Source organism: Bos taurus, chromosome 20 (assembly GCF_002263795.3).
Source record: "Bos taurus isolate L1 Dominette 01449 registration number 42190680 breed Hereford chromosome 20, ARS-UCD2.0, whole genome shotgun sequence".
NCBI lineage: Eukaryota > Metazoa > Chordata > Mammalia > Artiodactyla > Bovidae > Bos > Bos taurus.
The window spans coordinates 58,931,117-58,952,971 of NC_037347.1; the positions used below are offsets into that span (position 1 = coordinate 58,931,117).

The window sequence follows — 21,855 nt, forward strand, 5'->3', positions numbered from 1 at the left end:
GTTATCTGTCATCTAACAATCCTATCCTGTCTCCTCCCTCCACAGGAGGGCAGCTCCCTCAATCAGAACTGTTCATCTTTCCCATCTCATGCCACCTGATTCCCACTCAGGAGGGAGGGCTGGCCCAAGCTTGGCCCTTAGCCTCTCTGAGACACCATGGACTCACCAAATCCAATCACTGTGGGTCCTTATTTGTCAAATGGCAGTGGGGGAGGGGGGCACTTTACAGAGTTGTTATAAGGTTTAATAGGCTTCCCTGGTGGCTCAGAGGTTAAAGTGTCTGCCTCCAATGTGGGAGACCTGGGTTTGATCCCTGGGTCGGGAAGATCTCCTGGAGAAGGAAATGGTAACCCACTCCAGTATTCTTGCCTGGAGAATCCCATGGACAGAGAAGCCTGGTAGGTTACAGTCCATGGGGTCGCAAAGAGTCGGACATGACTGAGCAACTTCACTTTATAAGGTTTAATACATAACAGGCAAAATGCCTGCACAGGTCGTACTTCTGAAGGTGCCCACAGACCCCTGCCTGAGAAACACACAGACATTCGGTTGAAACGCAGATCCAATACCCAAGTCCTAGATTCTGAGACAGAAAGTCTGTAGAGGGGGCTGTGTTTTATTCAGTGCCCTGGGAAATTCAAATGCACACCCAAGCTTGAGACGCTGGCAGGGTAAAAGCTCCCCAGGACCTTGTTCAGCACAAAGTAGATGATTCACTTACTGGCTGGGGCACAAGCTAGACTGCAAACAACATTAAAGGACGCTGTGAGGAGGCGGAAGGTGGGGACACCGGCTATTCCACAGGCTTTCTAACCTGACTGACCTCGACCCACAGCAAGAAACACTGTTCATGAGGCAACCAAGTAAGAGCGCATGTGTCACACACACTGACTTCAGGCATGCGCGCCAAGTCACTTCAGTCCTGTCTGACCGACTCTGCAACTCCACGGACTGTAGCCCGCCAGGCTCCTCTGCCTATGGGATTATCCAGACAAGAACACTGGAGTGATTTGCCATGCCCTCCTCCAGGGGATCTTCCAGACCCAGGGATCGAACTCTAGTCTCTTTCGTCTCCTGCACTGCAGGTGGCTTAGCACCACTGGGGAAGGGGAAGACACGCTGACTTCACAGCCTCACAGAGCAAGCCTGGTATGTGCAGTGAGTGCGTATATTTTCTGCATTATTCTGTGCTGCTGCTAAGTCGCTTCAGTTGTGTTTGACTCCATGTGACCCCATAGACAGCAGCCCACCAGGCTCCGCCGTCCCTGGGATTCTCCAGGCAAGAACACTGGAGTGGGCTGCCATTTCCTTCTCCAATGCATGAAAGTGAAAAGTGAAAGTGAAGTCTCTCAGTCGTGTCCAACCCTTAGCGACCCCATGGACTGCAGCCCACCAGGCTCCTCCATCCATGGGATTTTCCAGGCAAGAGTACTGGAGTGGGGTGCCATTGCCTTCTCCGTCTGCACTATTCTAACTTTCAATTTTTAAAAGTCGCTGGTAACAACCTACTGCTTGGAAAATAACGTTTTATTTTTTAAACAATACACAATTATTATCCTAACGGTTCTTGAGGTCAGAAGTCTGAGATGGGTCTCAATAGGCTAAAATGAAGATTATCAACAGGACTGTGATCCTTTCAGGAATTTCTCCAGGGAAATCTGTTTCCTTGTCTTTTTCAGGTTCTAGAGGCCAACAGCAATCTATCTTATTTCCTCCAGAAATGGTTCTTCAACATCAGTCCGGTTGTCACGTATAGATCCTGGCATGAACACAGAGCCCTAAGTCCTCTCCCCAGAGATTCAGGTGCCTCGCCTTGTAGGCTCCTCCTGGAAGGCACCTCCTGGATGCTGCTGCTGCAGGTCAACCCCGGCCCTCTGGGAAGGATGGCATAGCCCATGGACGCAGCTCAGTGTCACAGGGGAGGGGCAGTGAGGAGACCCACTGACACTGTCAACCCCCAAATCTGGAGAGAGTCTCCGAAGAGTAGAGCCTGGAACTGCCATCAGCTGGGAGGGCAGAATGCAAACAGAAGGGACTACGTTCCCGAGGGGGCTGATAGCGTGTTAGGGATGCTGTAAGAAGCAGAGCTTTCTTAGGCGCTGAACTGGGGGATAAAGACCTCTGGCTGAGCGTTCTGAATAACAAAGCCCCACTCACAGAAGCCAAAGGGGACTCTGGAAGGCCCTTTCCTACTCCAGATGGGGGAGGAGAGAAGAAAAACAATCGCTGGGTCAGCTTCTCCCAGAGCAAACCACCCCCACCACAAAAAAAAAAAAACAAAAAAACATATATATATATATATGAAAAGAAACAAATACTTTTCATTCCTCCCGGCCCACACACCCACCCAAGGCACCCGGTCCTAAAGGCTCCCCTAAAATCCTAGACATACCTTCCCATCTAAGAGTCCCCAGCGCTGGGTCAACACACTGGTCACAACAGACTTCTACAAGCTCGGGGCTGCCTGCTTTCACCCTGGCCCAGGGTTCTCTCTTTCTGGATGGATTTGCGGGGGTCGGGGAGAGGAGGTGTTGGGGGTTGGAGAACAAGTCAGCTGACTCAGCGGCCCCCGCTGTGAGCACCCACCCCAAGAAGTGCCCCGGCCACAGTGCCCTCCCTAGGGACCTGTCCCCGCCTCGGCCCTTCACATTAAGACTGAGGTTTTATTTTTCCGTGCAGGTGGCTGCATCCCTGTGTCCTCGGGAGACTGGCATCAGGACCCTCTGCGGATGCTCAAGCTCCACAGTCAGCCCTCCGTGACCCTGGTTCCGCATCCACGGATTCAACCAATGTAGATCGTGAACGACTTGATTATTACTGAAAAACGTCTGCATGTAAGTGGAGCCGGGTGGTTCAAAATGTTGTTCGACAGTCAACCGTACTCTATTTTTTGTCTTTCGATACCACTTTTGTGATACAGCTGACTCTCAGAGAGTCACTTAGCTCAGATCCTTGGATGCTAATTGTTGGAAAGGTTAAGAATCTTTTCAGATTAAAAGATGTCACAATGTTGCTTTGGGGGGTCTTAATACCAGCCTCCTACGTGTGTCATTATGGGTTCATAATTAAATAATGAAAATTACTTTAACGATCATGAGACACTCCTCTGTCACAGGCCCCATCCTAAGCGCTTTACTCAGACAACCTCACTGAATCATCCATCTATCTTCCACTGTGGATCAGTTACCATCTGAGGCACAGAGAGGGCGAGAGCGAGCTGAAGATCACCCAGCATGAGGCAGGGAGCTAGCACCCTGAGCACCCAGAACGCTTGTGTCCATTCTTCTGCTTTTCTTTTTTTAATGCATATTTACATCTTTACTTATGTAATCTACCAAAGGACGAAAATGCCAAGTGCCCTTTATTAAAATAGTATGCTTATGTTCCTTTCAATTTCTTTCTGAAGCTGGTGGCTTTCTTTACTTATCAAAAGTCATTTTAAAATCCAATCTGCTTGGAGAAGGTAAACAATAATCTTTCCCCTCCCCAAGAGACATAAATTACAGTTATACTAAAAATCAGCTGATTAAAAAAACATCTTTATTCCTTTAATAAGAAAAGCAGTCTTGTTTCTAAAAGTTATTGAGTGTTTTTTAATGTCTGATTTCAAACATGTGAAATGTTATTCCTTTACTGTTTTCCCAAACCTCAGACTCCAAACCTTAGGCTAACATTATTAGCATTGGTAACATAAAAAACAAGATACTTTCAGATTTCTCAGTGAGAAACCTCACAGTCATGTCCATGTATCCCACAGAAGAACCAGGACCCTGACCGGTGTCGAGGCCACCTTGCACGCCCCAGCTTCAGGAAAGGGACCCGTGTTTGAAATAGCTGCTCATGGTTTTCCTTTACCATTTTCTCGTTAACTAGGTCAAGTGTGCCCTTGTCATCTTTCAGAAAAGGCAATTCTCCTGTAAATGAGAAATTTGATTTTAACAGCTAAGCATGTCTGTGACTGAGCAAACTGCCCTGGCAGTGGGCTGCCTGGGACACGACCAGGACCCAGTCCCTCCGGCAAACAGATTCTACCTGGGCGTGTGGGGAGGAGGAAGAGATGCTGACACGTGGCATTAATGATGCTCTCGTTCATCCTGAGAAGGGGAGGTAGGGAGGTGACCGGAAGGGCCGCACCCAACGGTAAGAGGGGACCCCCAAGGGTGCATCTTGAGATGCAGCTCCGTGATTCCGTCCTGTGTGCTCCCTGGGGACCGCAACAGACAGGGTCACACACCTGACAGAGTGCACCCGGAGTGGCCGGGTGCAGCGACCACCCTGTACGGGGGGCTAGCGTTTGGGGTTCTGCTTCTGTTGGCTCTGCTTGCTTAGCTGCTTCAGTCGTGTCCAACTCTCTACGACCCCATGGACCTTGGCTGGCCAGGCTCCTCTGTCCGTGCAATTCTCCAGGCAAGAATACTGGAGTGGGTTGCTATTTCCCTCTCTGTTTATTGGCTCTAGGTAATTTTAATAACAAACACCTACTTCAAAGTGGGAAGAGTGGAGGATGTTGCTTTTTAGCCACTAAGTCATGTCCAACTTTTTTGCCACCCCATGGACTGCAGCCCGCCAGGCTCCTCTGTCCATGAGATCTCCCAGGAAATACTGGAGAGAGTTGCCATGTCTTCCTCCAGGGGATCTTCCTGACCCAGGGATGGAAACCAAGTCTCCTGCACTGGCAGGTGGATTCTTTACCACTGAGCCACCAGGGAGCCCAGTGGAGGACAGTGGATACCTACAGGAGAAAAGAGGTGTTGGAGGACCGCAGGGGTCCCCCTGCCACCTCACACCCACACCTGCTCCTCAGTGGGCACGTCCAGGCCTCTGCACCCGCTCCCTGGAGCCGGAGGTCCCCACGGCCTCTGCGTCCCAGGGGGTATCTGGTGGCATCGGAGGGTCTTAAGAAGGGTGGCCCAGCAGGAGAAGCCGGCTCTGGGGGCGGGCTGCCTGACTCCAATGCTTGCTCCCCCTGCCCAGCCTTGGAACCTTGGCTGCCACCCCCCAACACACAAGGTTATCATAAGGATTTGATCTCGTAAAACAAATGAAATACAAAGAAAAGAGGAAAAAGCTCTGACCCAGTTCAGGACACACTCAGGTAGTATCCCCCAATGACAGAATCATGTTAAAAGATAAACAAGCCAATTTATATACCTGCTCCCGTTTTAGCACACACTAAAAGGAACTGTACAGACAGTGCATGGTATGTCAAATGATACAATGGGTGTTTAAAATCCAAGAGGTATGGCTGGAAACTGCCATACAGAAGTCTACAGGATACACTGAAAGAAAAGCTCCTCCATCATCAAGATACCTCGGTGTCAGTAACAGGACAAGAGTTCGGGAACAGAGATTATTTATAAAAAGCCATCAATATTCCAACAACCATTCAGTTCTCTGAACAGGTGGGGTGTCTGACACGAACTCCAGCCATCCAGAAAAGGTGACGCAAATACAAGAAAGAAGATAAAAATCACCTTGTTGTCTGAAGCATCTTTTCAAATAATCATATAATTAAGTGGGGATGCAAGACTTGACACCAATGACTGGACAAGTAGGACCCTGAGGTCAACACTGGACAGAAGCTAATTCACGTGCACCAGGCCTGTTTGTAAATTCTAGAAGTGTCTGCAGTGTTTCCACAGTCAAATCAGATGATAGGGCAGACTCAGAGAACCCTGACAAACGCAGGGAAGGAAACACGTTTCTACAGGTTTACTGAGACAATGAAAACTCATGGTCACAATCTGAACAGCCAACTGAGCTTGCACTATGTGCCTGGTTCTGCATGGATTATCTCACCGAAGCATCAAGATGACACTGGGAAGTGGTTACCATTCATCACTCCCAGTTCAGAGAGAAGGTAAATCAGAGGTCCGAGACCTCTGATTACAAGGTGATTACAAGACCTCTGATTCAAAGTGGACTCCAGAACACAAGTTCTTAATCACTGAAGTGTAAATAAACAAAAAATGACCAAACCAGCATAAATTAATGACCGGTTCTTCCCACTAGTGTCTTGCCTCAAACCCAGTTGTCTATTTAGGAAGAATAAGACCAATGATGTGGTTTCCCAATTTCCTCATACTTCTGGGGAGAATTTAACTCATGTCACTGGTGTGAGTGCAAATAAAGATTTGTGCACACAGATGAGATCACACACTTCCTGAGGTCACTGGGTCAGAGTTTGAGAGACCTTTGGGGTCATTTAGTCAAGTCTTCATTTTATGGATGAAAAATCAAAGTTCAGAGAAGGTGAAAAGCGTTCTCCAGGTCACATGTAGAGAATCCAGATCAAAACAAAGAAGGTCAAGAGGGAAAAGAAAATAAAAATTTTAACACTAGCACATTCACTAGTAAAACATAAAAACATAATAAAGTGCAATACATTTCTAGGCTGTTTTACTTCACATAAATTCATTTCTCTGTTCTTACTATTGAACCAATAAGCATTCCAGCTACTTTATTGTAAAAGAAAAACAAAAACAAAACATCATGCTGCTGATCTGAAATCAATGAGAGGCAAAATGATCTGAGACAGGACGTGTTTCATTGCCTAAGGTCAGAAGCAGACAGAACATTCCCTCGTCTATACACATACATCGACTCATGTCACAGACAAATCAATGAGACCCTATATCATCCAACTGAAATATAACACTCATTTTAATCCATCCATTAAAAGATCATTACTCGAAATAAGGTGACAATAGAATTGATTTCTGATTTGTATTATAATAGGTTTTCATCCCTTCTGCTGTGTTCTTTCACCCTTTCTAGTGAGCTATGGCAGATACAGACTTTAAATAATAGATTATTTGTAACTTTTTCAAAAAGCTGTGTGTGGGGGTCAGGTCAACCTGTATTTCCCAATCACCCTGAGACCAGCCCATGGGCTTTCAGGAGACAGAGTGATGGTGGGGCCTGTTGAGCTGGCCAGCAGTGTCCGTGTGGCCCAACACCTCGAAGACTAGGACCAACAGCTTCAGTTTCCCTGACTGTGGAACGAAGCATGAGAGATGCATCCTCCTGGGGCCCTGCCTAGGTGAGCCACAGCATCACCTTCCTTGAGACACGGAGGTTCTTCTCATCGTGAACACCAAGGCTTGCTGGTCTACCAAGTTAGCCAGAGGACCCCCAACACCAGTAAGTCACGGCCCGCCTTCACGGCCTGTCCGTCTCTAGTTTTCTATACGTGTGTAACGGAAATAAAAAGGGAACTGCCACTTTCATGGGAGCACACTACAGATTTACAGCCCATTCTGAGCTAGTCTGGTGCTCATCTGACCGAGTCCTCTTTCTCAGCGCGACCACTAGTTTTCTTGGTCGGTTAATTTTTAACCAAGTCAGTTAAAGCAGAAAGCCATTATAAGGACACATGTTAAAAGATTCTGTCTCTGTCCTCCTCCTGCTCAGTACAACACAACGCCAAGTCCACGTTAAGAGGCCGGCCCCCCTGCTGTCGTCTCTGGGCCCGGGCTAAGGTCTTTTCTCTGAGTATGAATCCCTGGATGGGACGTCTTCACAGTCCTACTTGCATAAACCCTAATATACCAATCCGGGTATTCATCCTTAAATTAAGCTGGGATATAGAGTCATTCCAGAAGAAATCTAAGGGCAAAATGCTTACAGATATTTACAAAAATTTCCTCTTTTTACAGTGGTCTCTCCCACACTCGATATGACAGTTTACCTTAAATGCACTGCCTTTATCAAGTCTTCCCATATCATTCATTTTAGCTTTTACAGAAATCTTTTCTTTTCCCACTCATGTCTTAAACACTTAGATAACATTGAATTATATATACTGATAGCAAAAGTACCCCTGACATAAACAAGTTTGGAAACAAACATGGCTTAAGTGCACTATGCAACCAGTAAGAAGAGCCCAGTGCCCTGGCCTGCTAAGCTACATGCTCTCCTCTGCCAGCAGCCAGTCAACTACAGGTTAATATATATTTTCAAGGAGGAGCTGGGGTGGGAGGGAGAAGGAGGCGGCGATGAGGGAGGAACAATTAAAAGGAGAAAAAAAATGTATTTTTCCCTTCCTCTTCATTGCACTCACAGGCATCTTTCTGCCCCAATTTAAATTCCTGATATTTTTAAGTACAAAGCAGGCTAGTTTTCCCCTCATCCTTATCAGTGGTTGTAAGGTTATCTGCACAAAACCAACAGCTAGGAGGGGGAAGAGGCTCTGACCTATTCTGAATCCCTCCAACATATACACTCATTGTTCCTCAAGGTCTCAAACCTTTCTTGTGCTTAGTTGCTTAGTTGTGTCCTACTTTTTGCAAACCCCCCTGGACTGTAGCCCACCAAGCTCCTCTGTCCATGGGGATTCTCCAAGCAAGAATACTGGAGTGGGTTGCCATGTCCTCCCCTCCAGGGGATCTTCCCAATCCAGGGATTGAACCCAGGTCTCTGGCACTGCAGGCAGATTCTTTACCATCTGAGCCACCCAGGAAGCAAACCTTTGTTAGAGGCAATACATTTTTTATCAGTAGATCCGCTCATCTTGGCTCCATCACTCACTCACTGTACACTGCTTTCATCATTCTAGCATGTCCCTTTGGGTTTCTTTGATTCCTAGAAAAAAGTGAACCGGTATGAGTCCTGCACAAATAAAAGACAAGAGACTCACTTTCTCAAAATTCCAGGCCCAAATAAAATTCAAACACAACATGTAAATTCAAAATATAAAGCGGTGGGGTTTCAAACCCTCTTTTCCTGGCTACGCTCAGCAGACTCTACCCTGGTCAGAAGGGGACCAATTGTTTTGTTCTCCCAATCATTCAGGAAAATTAAAAATTAGCTCTTTCTTTCCTCTTCAATCACGCCAACAATTCTTACCTACCTGTTCCAGCCCTTCTGTGGGCATTTCTGTTATGTGTAACTGGCCCAGGCCAGCATTTAAACCTTGAACAGGCTTCGTGAAACACCCTGCCTGCCTGAGACGTGTTCAACGACAACAGTGCAAATGTGTGTCCGAGCGTGCATGCAACTGGACTCATTTTACAGACTCACACCTGTGCACAAGTTCTCACGAACAGTCACTCCTTTTGAGGTGAAGGTAGGAGAAGGCCAAACCAAGGGACAAGGTCAAAAATTTATTTAAAAAATATTAAGAACAGATGTCATCTTTGACATATAAAATATTATAAGCAATAGGAGTACATGTAGCAAGCAAATTTTCCTTTAAAACAAGCTGTTCAAAATTGCTTTTATTTTTCAAATATTTAAAATGTTGTCTATTTTAATATCAACTTAAAAAAAAATCAGTGTTCCTCTTCTGTAAGTAATCGATATCTGTGCGTCCCACATTCAAATACTAGATTATGACAGTGAAAATCTCTTAAAGGTATAAAGGCTGGAGCCAATCAGAAGGAAAAGGGTTCTGCTCTCCTTTTTCTCCTAGTCATGGATTAAGGACTTTACTGATAATATCAAGCATCTTCCTACAGAAATAATGCTGCATTATTAATTTCCTCTACTCTGACAGTAGAGGAAAAGGTATCAAAAGTATCTTTGTATGTTTCATGGTAATTCTGTTTTACTTCCAGGAATCGTGTACCAGTCTCCTCTACACACAGGCACACCACCTACTTAGTATTCAACAAATAATGTGCAGACAGGGTGCTTTATTCAAGCAAAAAGCTGTCTAAGGATGTTAGTCACTCAGTTGTGTCTGACCCCATAGACTGTAGCCCATCAGGTTCCTCTGTCCATGGGATTTTCCAGACAAGAATACTGGAGTGGGTTGCCATTCCCTTCTCCAGGATCTTCCCAACCCAGGGATTGAACCCAGGTCTTCTGCACTGCAGGTGGATCCTTCAAGGTCTGAGCCACCAGGAAAGCCCAGGTAAGGATGAAGCCAGTACAACTCTGACCCTCTTCAAATTTAGCCAAATCAGAAAACTGGGAAATTCCACCCTGGCCTAGAGAAGCCGGCCCTCTGTGCCAGGTGGAGTGTAACTCTCCCAAGGGGCCACCAGCCCACCCAAAAGGGGGGCGGGACAGGGGCCATAGGACACCTTGGGTAAGGAATCTTCCACCCTCAGAAACCTGGACCATCTATTTCTAACCGTCTCCCTCTGAGCACTCAATAAGCATAACTAATACATTTTAGCAACTACTGTATATTCATCTACGTATTCCTCTTTATACTTTTAATTCCACTTAGAAGCTTTTTCCCTCACAGTACTGATTTGATCAGAACACTAAAACAGCTCCATATTCTGTGTCTTACACGCAAATCTATTTAAGAAATGTTTTAAAAATCCTATCTGTATTCAGATCTAGCCCAGAAGACGTAGGTGACCAAAAGACCTAATTTCTAAAGCAGAGATTTTAAATTTACAAACAAAAAGGAACTTTGTATAACAGAGTTTGCAAAGGAAAGTGCTATATACACTTCAGCTGGTAAAGGCTTATTTTAATGGTTTAATCTTTGAGACACATGACAAAATATTCCACTGTTTCAGATTTTAGGGGCTTTCCAGGTGGTGCTAATGGTAAAGAACCTGCCTGCTAATGCAGGAGACGGAAGAGATCCCTGGGTTGGGAAGATCCCCTGGAGGAGGGAATGGCAACCCACTCCAGTACTCTTGCCTGGAGAATCCCATGGACAGAGAGGAGTCTGGTGGGTTACAGTCCATGGGGTCGCAGAGCTGGACACAACTGAGCGACTAACACCAAAGGGTGTTTATTAGCTCTAGGGCCTGTAGTCTGTAGAGACAGAGTTTAATTAGCTGCACTGGCAAATAGGCATAAAGATTCTTGTAGTGTCATCTACCAAAGCAATATGTAAGTTTCACCCTCAATGGTCAACGATCCACGACTGGTTTAACACATTATGGTACAAACACTGGAAGAGTAAGCAATCATTTACAAATGATGATCCTACACTGACCTATCTGACAGAAAAAACAATAGAATAAATGACAGAGAATTGCTTCAAAGCAATCCAGCTGACAGGGAACAGAAATGAACTAAGACAAACCGTGAAATGATCGCTGAAGCCAAGTGATGAGTACATGGGTGGTCACGACCAACTCTATTTTTATGAATGCCTAAAATGTTTCAATAAAATTTTTAAGATCTGATGGCCAAAACAGTTCCTAACATAGAAAGGTGTTCGTGATATATTCTTTAAAACACATCATGAGGTGTTTCAATGAAGTGAAATTTATATATCCTAAAATTCACTCATTTGAGCACTCAGGATGTTGTGATCAGAACACCTAAATGTGGCCACTTGGGTCTGCCAAGTTAGACCCTGAGACCTGAAAATAATTTACCAAGTTAGACCCTGAGACCTGAAAATAATTTACCATGATTGGTCCTCAGTTTCCTCTTCTGGAAAATGAGTATAACATCTACTTCTCAGAACTGCATGAAACAGCAAACGGGAAAGGGTTTTGCAAATTGCAATTTGTCAGATAAATTTTGACTACACCATTTCCTAAACTATTTACCCATTTTAAGTAGACTGTTCAATGAGTTTCAGTAAATTTATAATTGTGCAACCACCATCCCCATGCTTCCCAGGTGACAAAGTGGTAAAGAATCCACCTGCCAATGCAGGATACTCAGGAGATGTGGGTTTGATCCCTGGGTCAGGAAGATACCCTGGAGAAGGAAATAGCAACAGACTCCAGTATTTTTGCCTGGAGAATCCCATGGACAGAGGAGTCTGGAGGGCTACAGTTCATGGGGTCAAAAAGAGCTGGACACAACTGAAGTGACTAGCATGCACACACATCATCCCCATCAATTTTAGAATACTTGCAACAACCCAAAATTTCCCTTGCGCCTCTCTGCAGGCAGTCCTGTCCTACCCCTAGCGAAGGCAACCGCTGACTGGCTTCCATCTTCTGCCTTTTCTAGAAATCTCACACAAATGGAATCACACAATATGTAGTATTTAGAGTCTGGCCGCTTTCTCTCATTGAGGGTCACCTTTTGTGTGGCATGTGTCAGAAGTTTGCTCCTCATTGGGGAATTGCACTGTATGGATATGACACACCACATCTTGTCTATCCATTCACCAGTGATAGACATTTAGACTGTTTCATTTCTGGCTATTAGGAGTAATGCTGAACATCTGTACGAAAACCTCTGCGTGAACATATGTTTTTACTTCCCTTGAGGCAGATACCTAGAAGTGGAATTGCTGGTTCATGTGGAAAACGTTATGTTTAACTTTTTAAGAAACTGCAAACTGTTTTCCAAAGTGACTGTATAATTTTACATTCCCACTAGCAATTCATAAGGCTTCTAGTTTCTCCACATCCTCACCAACACTTGGTAGTGTCCATCTTTTCATTATAGCTCATTCTAAAAGATGGGTAGTAGTATTTCACTGTGGTTTAAATTTGCACTTTCCTAGTAACTAATGATACTGGACATTTCCCCATGTGTTTATTTGCCCCCCATATATCTTCCTTGCTGAAGTGTCTATTCAAATCTTCTGCTCATTTTTAGTTTAGTCATTTTCTTACTACTGAATTGTAAAAGTTCTTCATCTAATCAGATTCTTTATGGGATATGTGACTTACAAGTAGTTTCTCCTGATCTGTGACTTGTATTTTCATTTTCTTAATAGCATACTATAAAAAACAAACTTTTAAAAATTTGATATTCAATTTATTGACTTTTTCTTCTGCTGTTCATGCTTTTTTGTATCTAAGAAATCCTGCGGAACCCTGAAGCACAAAGATGTTCCCTTATGCTGTCTTCTGGAAGTTTTACAGTTTTACACTTAGTTTTGTGATACGTTTCCATAACTTGTTCCTTGGTGGAGAGGGGAAAAAAAAAAACAGTAATAAATTAGTATCACTAGTAATAAAAGTAGCAGTAAACTCCTTTAAAAATATGATTACATATGCTTCTATATAAAGGCATACAAACACAAAGAGAAAAATGTAAACCAAAACACCAGATAAGTACTTGTATTTCAGTGAGTTTTATTTTTTATTTTTTGCAGTACTTAGGAATAACATATAATAAAGCGGTTTCAAAATGCTACACGCCAAACTGTAGGCTTCGTCTCACTCAGACAATGAATATGTACTTTAGTCCTGCACTAACTACACAAAGGTATCATCAAAATGCAATGACAAATTTCAGGAGCAGGCAGCCAAGTGTCAGGCTGTATGTGTGACACGATGGAAGCGGCAGCCAGAGACATCCTTGAGGTTTAGGAGGATGTGAGGAAAGGAGGCTGCCGAGCCCTCGGAGAGCCTCCTGGTTAGAGACAGGACGAGGTAAATTTCAGGAGAGGAGCAACACCTGGACAGTCTGGCCTCAAGTTCAGTGCAGAGAATACCAAGTGCCCAAAACCAGAGCAAAACATCTGGAGGAGCCCAGCAACACCTTTAATTGTTTTAAAGAAGCTTCTTTTTCTAACAAGCATCTTGTGGGGGGTGGGGGGGGGGGGGTTGGGGAGGCATGTTCTAGAATGCTAGTAACTGGTATACGTGGTGTTTTTAACAACACAGTGGCCAGATAACAAAAATTAATGAGTATTGTGGAGTGTGGTATGCAGTTCTTCGCAAATTAAGTTTAATTACAACAGAAAGATGTCCAGTTCTCGCCAGAAGCTTTTAACCTTCCATCCGTGGCCAATAAACTTTAGAAACAAGGCAGGCCTTCATTTTGAACCAAATGTAATGAACAATATATTTGATCGTTAAGCCAACTTCAGGAACCCACTCCTGTTCAGAGCTGGGAGTGTTTCTGAGCCAAAACGGGAGCCGCTTCACCGTGCTGATGAGCTCTGACTTGCTGCTTCTCTGGATAACAAGCTCTACTTTCCAGATAACTTCCGGCCCACGCGAGAGCGGCCCAGGGATCGCTCCGCCCGCCCCGCGTCCTCGGAGCTCAGGCCCTGGAGCAGACACTTCCGGCAGCTGTGGCTTACACACCCCGGTTCTTTGGCTTCTGGCAATCGCTGAGAAATCAGGACAACAAAACCTTGTGTCCTCCTAAATCCGGGGGCCCTTCTTTGGCACCACAAATCCTGAAGTCGGTCTCTACTGTGGCCGCGGGCGGGCACAGGGAGCAGGCAGAAAAGGCGGGCCTGCACCTGCAGAAGAGTGACTCCCGGCCCCAGGCCTGCGGCGAGCCTGACAGTGATCACTAATAAAACCCAGACAACGCAGACGCGGTGCGGGCGTGCTGGAGGCACCTGACAGGATGAAGTGCCTTCGTCATCACAACCTGCCTCTCTGTGCTCTTATCGTCCCCACTCGACAGTGGGGAAACTGAGGCAAAGCGGAGGCGAATGACCTGCCCCGGTCAGAGCCTCTCCCTCCCAACCAGCACCCTCCTGGTCGCTGCCCGTCCTACACTGTCGCTGTCGTTTCACTTCTGTGTCTGAAAAGCGGAGTGACATTTTGATGGGAAGAGACCAGCTGACAACAGTCTGGGTTCAGACCGCCCCTTCCCCAAATCTTGTTTGGAATGGCATTTTTATCGTTTGTTTCTCCAGATCTCCATTCAATTAGATATTTTTCACTGAACTGGAGGGCACTTGACGTACACCATGCTGCCCCGCGCTGACCATACAATGACCGTCCACCTCTCCTGGCCCCAGGGGCCAGGACCCTGCTTCCCATAAGCTGCCGACCCTCCTGAGACTAGGACAACCTCCTCTGAGCGCCCCCCACAGGGCGGGCAGCCCAGGGCCCCACACCCGTCACGCTCGGCTCCCAGACTCCGGATGCAGTGAACAGACGGGCGGCGCCTCCAAGGCGGCCTTTACCGCGTGAGGTCAAGGCGAAGCTGAGCAGTAGCGCAATCGCTGATGACACTTCTTTGGCTTCAAACAAGACACACCATTCCAAACAAGCATGTCCCAAGAAATAAAATGTATAGGCGATTTTTAGACGTCTACCGCTAGTGGCAAGCTCTAATACCTTTATCAAACTCTAGAAAAACAAAAAACCTTCACTGACAGTTTTTTGTCCTCTCGTCAAGATCTAGAATCATTGAAGACATCCTCGAGGCCCCGCAGAGAACACGGCAGCATCAGTGGCAGGTGCCCTCTAAGATGCCACATCACCAGACAGAAACAAAACGAGAAAAAACGACGCATTCTATGGGGCCATCAACCCAAGCTCACTTTCCTTCCCGGGTTTTGCCCACCCCTTCTTGTGCTTCTCCAACGGGCACCAGCCTGCGCCCGGCCCCCTCTTACCACCCGCTACGGAGAGTCCCTCCCACCCGGGGACAGCGCCCCACAGACGCTCCCACGGCGGGTGGCTCGGGGTCCTTCCACAGGTCCCTCACGTGCTTGAGGACACTGAGAAGCACCCTGGATGGATAAAAGAATTATTAAAAAAATATATATATATCACATTTTGTACTAAGACTATAGAAAGGGAATTTGAATACAATACCTCTATCTTCATTGTATCATTCCATTATAATGAAATCCATATCATTCCATTATAAGTACAGAACCAGAAATAGCTGACCAGGAAGCTTGTTCTGTGAAACGTCACCCCTCCGCCACGTGATTCTGAAGAGGACTGTCAGAACTAAGATGACTAAGAAGATGTCTGCAAGGCAGTCCTTGGCCCGGGTTGGGGGAGTGTTTCTGGAAACAAGGAATGAAGCTGTTTATTTTCCCTTTTATTAGTATCTACTTTTTTAACAGAGATGCCACAGTGAATCGTCCAGCACAGTTACCTTCAAAGGACTCACCCTGGGGTGCTGCAGACTTACTCCACCACGCACTCCGGAAACGCTGCCAGTGCCCAAAGGCAGCCGGAAGCTCTTTTTTGAAAATGCCCACATAGGATTATTTTCAAATATCTTTTGATATGGATTTTTCCAAATCTCCTATATATGTTATCACACTTTCATAATTTTAAAAATAAAAAAAGAGAAAACTGACTGCCCACAATGTGCCTGTGGCACACTGCCTGGAAGATTCTCGACTCTGCACTGTCATCCTCTCACAGCAGGGCAGAAGTGGGGAGCCAGTCAGTCATTCGCTGCCACACAAGGGTGAGGGGAATGAAGAAACCTGGTTACGCCATTTTTAAAAAGAACAGACCTAGAATATCAGGGGTCCACCACATAACAACCCACTCAAAACAACGAATTCTGGTTTCTCATGACTCTGTGGGTTGACTGGGTGGTTTTTAAAAATTATAAAGAAAGAAAATTATAAATGACTGGAACCGACATACTGGTATTCACAGCAGGAAACGCTGATATTGAAAATTACTTCAACTTGCCTATAGGGCCTAAGAATAGCCTAGAAATGTCAGTTGGGCTGGCCTTACATGTGACTTTCATTTTCATTGTTTTTCCTGAAACTGTCAAAACGAAGTAACCATGATCAGCACTCAGGCCCACCTACACTTCTGGACCCAGATTTTCAATGTTCTGTGTTTCTGCTTTAATCTAATATAGGTCTTACAATCAATACTTTAAGAAAAATGAACAAATTATTCAGAGTTAGTAAGTGAGCAGAACTAATTTATTAGTATTTTCAAAGTAAATCTGACTAAGCAAAATAATAAAAAGAGCTTTCGCCTTTATCCAAGAAAGGGATCCTCTCAGACCATATCTCCTCTACCCTCCAGGAAAAGGTTCTGTTGTCAGAGCAATTACACCTAATCCTCAAGGTTAACAAGTACTACAAGCAAACACGCTTAAACAGGATGTGACCTGAGCAAAGTGTTACAATAAAAACGTAATGCATTCACCTGTAGTCAATTCAGTGTTAGACGTCCAATTTAAAAGCACAATTTAATTTACAAATACTGCTATGGCTTAGGTACACTTTTAACACTTATTATACTTTGGTTGTATAGTAAACAGAAGCAAAAATCTTAAGTTACTCCAAAACATAAATGCAGAGCAGAAATAAGTTTATAATTATCTTTGAAAGAATGATTTTTTTCAAAACACCATTTAATGTGGAAAGAGAATTTTTAGCTAACTTTGAAAAAGCAAATCTCAGTCATTTAATAAAAGAGAGGAAAAACTGACTTATAAATGGGCAATCTGTCCATACGCTGGAACTGAAAATATTATCTCCCATCAGTTCACCACACCAAAGCAGGCACTGAAAGGAGGCACTCTTACTGGATGAATGGGCTTACTATGCACTGTGAACCCCAAGCCCAGTATCTTTCCTCTTATTGGAATTAGATGCGCCTCCCGCAACAACTCTACAGCTGGTAGGTCTTTCAATCTCTGCCTGCAGATCCAGGCACCAGTTCTGTAGTTGACCTGGGGCCAAAGAGGAAAATGCTAAACCTAAGCCACTTAAGTCGATCGTATTTACTGGACAATCACAATAATACTGGATGTGCCCTGGGAGTCCAGATATGAAATACAGATGTTTACTCCCTGCCTCCAGAAGAATACTCACCCTCCGGGGAGACTGAAATAAAACCTATCATTAACACAGTAAGTATTCGATTTGACAAGCACACTTAGAGATTAAGGACAGGATCCTGTAAAGTGTCTAAGACAGTCTCCAAATCTGAGGGGTCAAAGAAATCTTCTTGCGGCAGGGGACATTTGAGCTGTGACCACCTAAGGATGGGGAAGGAGGGGGGAGGGCGTTGGGACCCTGAGAAGGGCAGGAGCGTCCTTCACAATCAGAATGAAGGCACCAACTGATGGCAGGGAAGGGAGGGGTGAGGCAGGGCCAGCTGTCTGGGTGACAGTATGCAAAGCCCCTTGGACACACCGTCTGGTCCTCCCCCACTATGGAAGGCCAGAAGCCAAGGTCAGAACCGGGGCTCGGGGCTGGGGCACTGCTATCATGACCCTGCTCTGGTCAATGGAGGACTGTGCCCTGACCCCTAGATGATGCCATCGCATGGAAGTGAAGTGAAAGTCGCTCAGTCATGTCCGACTCTTTGCAACCCCATGGACTGTAGCCTGCCAGGCTCCTTGGTCCATGGAATTCTCCAGATAAGAAAGAAAACTGGAGTGGGTAGTTGTTCCCTTCTCCAAGGGATCTTCCGCACCCGGGGACAGAACCCACATCTCCCGCATTTCAGGTGGATCCTTTACTGTCTAAGCCACCAAGTAAGCCTAAGAAAACTGGAGTGGGTAGCTGTTCCCTTCTCCAGGGGATCTTCCCCATCCAGGGATAGAACCCACATCTCCCGCATTTCAGGTGGATCCTTTACTGTCTAAGCCACCAAGGAAGCCTAAGAAAACTGGAGTGGGTAGCCTATCCCTTCTCCAGGGGATTTCCCTGACACTGGGATCGAACAGAGATCTCACACCGTAGGCGGATTTTTTACCAGCTGAGCTACCAGGGAAGCCCTCTATCTCAAGGCGGGGGCGGGGAGGGGGGACCTCCTAATCACAGCTGCTGACTCAGGCTCCCCAGCGTGGGCTACATCCTCTCCCTCAAGTCTGTCCTGACCCATTCCAACAGGCTCCACCCCATGCCTTCTCCCCAACTCTCTTTCTGGGCAAGGGTGCAGCACTGCATCTAACTGAAGAAACCAGATCCAGCCAGGGGAAGGGTCAGGCCAAAGGAAAAACACACTTCCAGACGCCGGCTCTGCTGAAGACCAGCAAAGCTCGGTAAGTGATGTGACATCCTGCGCTCAGTCTCCTCCTCCTCCTCGGGGCTGGCAAGGGAAGGAGGGGCAGGGACAGAAGAAAAGAGCGGGTAACAAGCTCACACAGCGCCACAGCCCAGCCGGCTGCCCAGATCCCTGCTCCCTGAGTCGGTCACTAGAATGACCTCAGGGCTGAGGAAATAATCCTTAACAACGACAGTCTCTTCTTAGGAAAAGAAGCTGGAACTTGTTTTCTTGTCTGAAGACAGCATACCATTGTAATTTTCCAAGAACTAATAGGCTTAAATCATTCAACAAAGAATAATATTTTCTTGAAAGCAGATAAAACGGCTTTGTGTCTATCCAAAAGACACCGCTGAAAAGACTATTTAGCAATTCTGCCTTAATCCAGAATCTAAGAGTACTGAATATTTTTTAAATCAAGGCCAATTTTAATAATATAAATACCTCACAACTGTCTTTAATGGAACCTAGAAATATGAAAATTTAACACCCTCAGTCGCAGGTCTGGGGAAATACTTTTCAGAAAAAGACTTTTTGACAGTCTTTAATAAACTGAAAGGCGTGTGTGTGTGTGTATATATACATATACTGAAATGTACATATATGAATGTATATATAAATATACGTGTGTGTGTATATATACATATACTGAAATGTACATATATGAATGTATATATAAATATACGTGTGTGTGTGTATATATACATATACTGAAATGTACATATATGAATGTATATATAAATATACATGTGTGTGTGTGTATATATATACATATACTGAAATGTACATATATGAATGTATATATAAATATACGTGTGTGTGTGTGTATATATACATATACTGAAATGTACATATATGAATGTATATATAAATATACGTGTGTGTGTGTGTATATATACATATAGTGAAATGTACATATATGAATGTATATATAAATATACGTGTGTGTGTGTATATATATACATATACTGAAATGTACACATATGAATGTATAAATATACGTGTGTGTGTGTATATATACATATACTGAAATGTACATATATGTATGTATATATAAATATACGTGTGTGTGTGTATATATATACATATACTGAAATGTACATATATGAATGTATATATAAATATACGTGTGTGTGTATATATACATATACTGAAATGTACATATATGAATGTATATATAAATATACGTGTGTGTGTGTGTATATATACATATACTGAAATGTACATATATGAATGTATATATAAATATACGTGTGTGTGTGTGTGTGTGTATATATATATATATATATATGCTGAAAATGAACTCTCTTGCTACTATTCACAGAGAATTGAGTCTGACTGGAAGAATAAGTTTTAAAACTAACTCCTGTTTGGGTAAGGAGGTCCCAAGGCACCCATTTACTCCACAACCACCAGTCTGATTCCTGAGGGGTCTGAGGTTACTTTCAGGTATAAGCAAAGGTGGTCTTCTGCTTTGCTTTGACAGTAGTCAACTGTGGGCTTGACTGGACAGGATCAAGACAGAACCTCTAAAGAGGTTCAAAGCGTCTGATCCCAGATCTCTGACTACAACCTAGTCAGAGCCCAATGCAAAGGCCCTCCTACTTATGGTTCAACCTCAGGGGCAGGATCACTCACGCAATGTGACTAAACCGCCAACTTCTCACAGTGCCCCAAGTTCAACATTAAGGCTGTGCTGCTGCTTCCGGAAGGTCTCAGGAAAATGTAGTTATGTGAGATGACAGCATGAACACCTTAAATGAAAGAGCTGGACCAAATGATCTGAAACTTCTTGACTCTCTAAAACGCTGATTCTATACTCAGTACAACTGAGTGCAAGGCAGAGAGCAGGGCCCAGAGGACTGGCAGACTGGGCACCAAGGCCTCACCACGTCCAGCCAGGGCCAGGTGGCTGGAGAGGGAAACAGGCACAGTACAGTGTTGGCAGAAAAAACTCCAGGTATAAGCTGTACATGTATTGTGCACATTTATTTGCAATGCATGAAATTCATGCCGTGTACAAACACCTATATTTATGGAGATAAAACACTAGAAGTATATATTTTGTAACTTTGATGGTGATTATCTTAGAATGGCAGGATTCCGGTGACATTTTTTCCCTTTGTTTTCTGTCTCCACAATGCATACTGTTGGCAGAGACCGGGCAGGGACCAGGGGTCTCTCAGGAACCTACACATCAAGTGAGGAGCCACTGTATTTGTTCCAGATCTTCATTACAAGGAAAATTTTATGGCAAATGGACTGAGAAGATAGAGACAGTAACTCCCTCCAGAGTGAAGGGCAGGTGTGCTCACAGGATTGGAAGGCAGAGAGATCTCTCTGCAGAGTCAAGAGCAGCCAGGCTTACCGCCCAGTAGAAATGATTCAGGTACCAGAAATTCAAGGATCCTCTCCTGTGACAGGAGCCACTGGCTGTACAGTGCTGATGGCCTCCTGCACATCATCCTGGGGAGATTGGGTTTTCTAGAACTGGTGCCAAAAAACACTGATACCATGACAACTCTTACTACCATGAGTAATAAACGTCCTTTGTCTCTGACCCAGGACTCTGTGTCTCCTGTCAGCATTCATCAAACTGTGGCAGGCTAATCTTGAAGCTTGCACGTAGAGAAAAAGCTCTCAGGCCCTCCACAGTTCATGACAAATATGTGCTATTGTTACTATCAGAGATGCTTATCATTGGTTACGGACATTTTTCTGCTGCTTGCGACCAAAAACCCTGACTAATGATATAACTGTTTTAGGAACTGGGTCTTTAAATGTTCTTTAAAAAAAACAGAAACGGATCAAGAGGGGCCCCAGCTCAACAAGACAGCACTTGTCTTGCAGCCAGAGATGAAGGGCGTTCTCACTTTTACTGCACTCCTGCCATGTGAGGGGTGCTATGCCTGGGGCTGAGGACAAGACAGACAGGAAGCACCTTGATACATACACACACACACACACACACACACACACACACACACACGTGACCAGCACCACAGGAAGTGAGCGATCCAGGGCAAGGTGCTGTGGAATGGTAGGCGAGGGGACCCAGAACAAGTCTGGGGAATCAGAGAAGGCGTTCTTGACATTCCACAGGTGTCACTGAACAGTGCACAAGAAGGTTTTTCCTCTCAGGAGGCATGTCTTCATTCTAGAAAAAGCTGACAAATCTAAACAATTGGCACAAATTCACCAGCCTTCCATCCTATCAACCAACTGCGTGCGTTCTCAGTCGCTTCAGTCCTTGCAACCCCATGGGCTATACAGCCCGTCAGGCTCC

At 45.0% G+C, this 21,855-nt stretch overlaps 1 protein-coding gene across 6 annotated transcripts in view; it reads right to left on the reverse strand.

The window, feature by feature from the left end:
• TRIO (trio Rho guanine nucleotide exchange factor) overlaps positions 1 to 21,855 on the reverse strand; it is a 363,545-nt gene that overhangs the window by 287,870 nt on the left and 53,820 nt on the right. Inside the window, exons 1-2 of one of the 6 annotated variants that reach the window (XM_059878914.1) lie at positions 15,399 to 21,705; positions 1 to 12,789 (exon numbers count right to left, since the gene is read on the reverse strand). The exon at positions 1 to 12,789 is cut by the window's left edge and continues 42,081 nt beyond it. The exons of 4 other annotated variants lie outside the window; for them this stretch is intronic. The gene's annotated coding sequence lies outside the window, so the exon portion shown is untranslated. Of the gene's footprint in view, positions 21,706 to 21,855 lie in introns of those variants that run through there. One more of the 6 variants, XM_024981340.2, reaches the window with a different exon arrangement.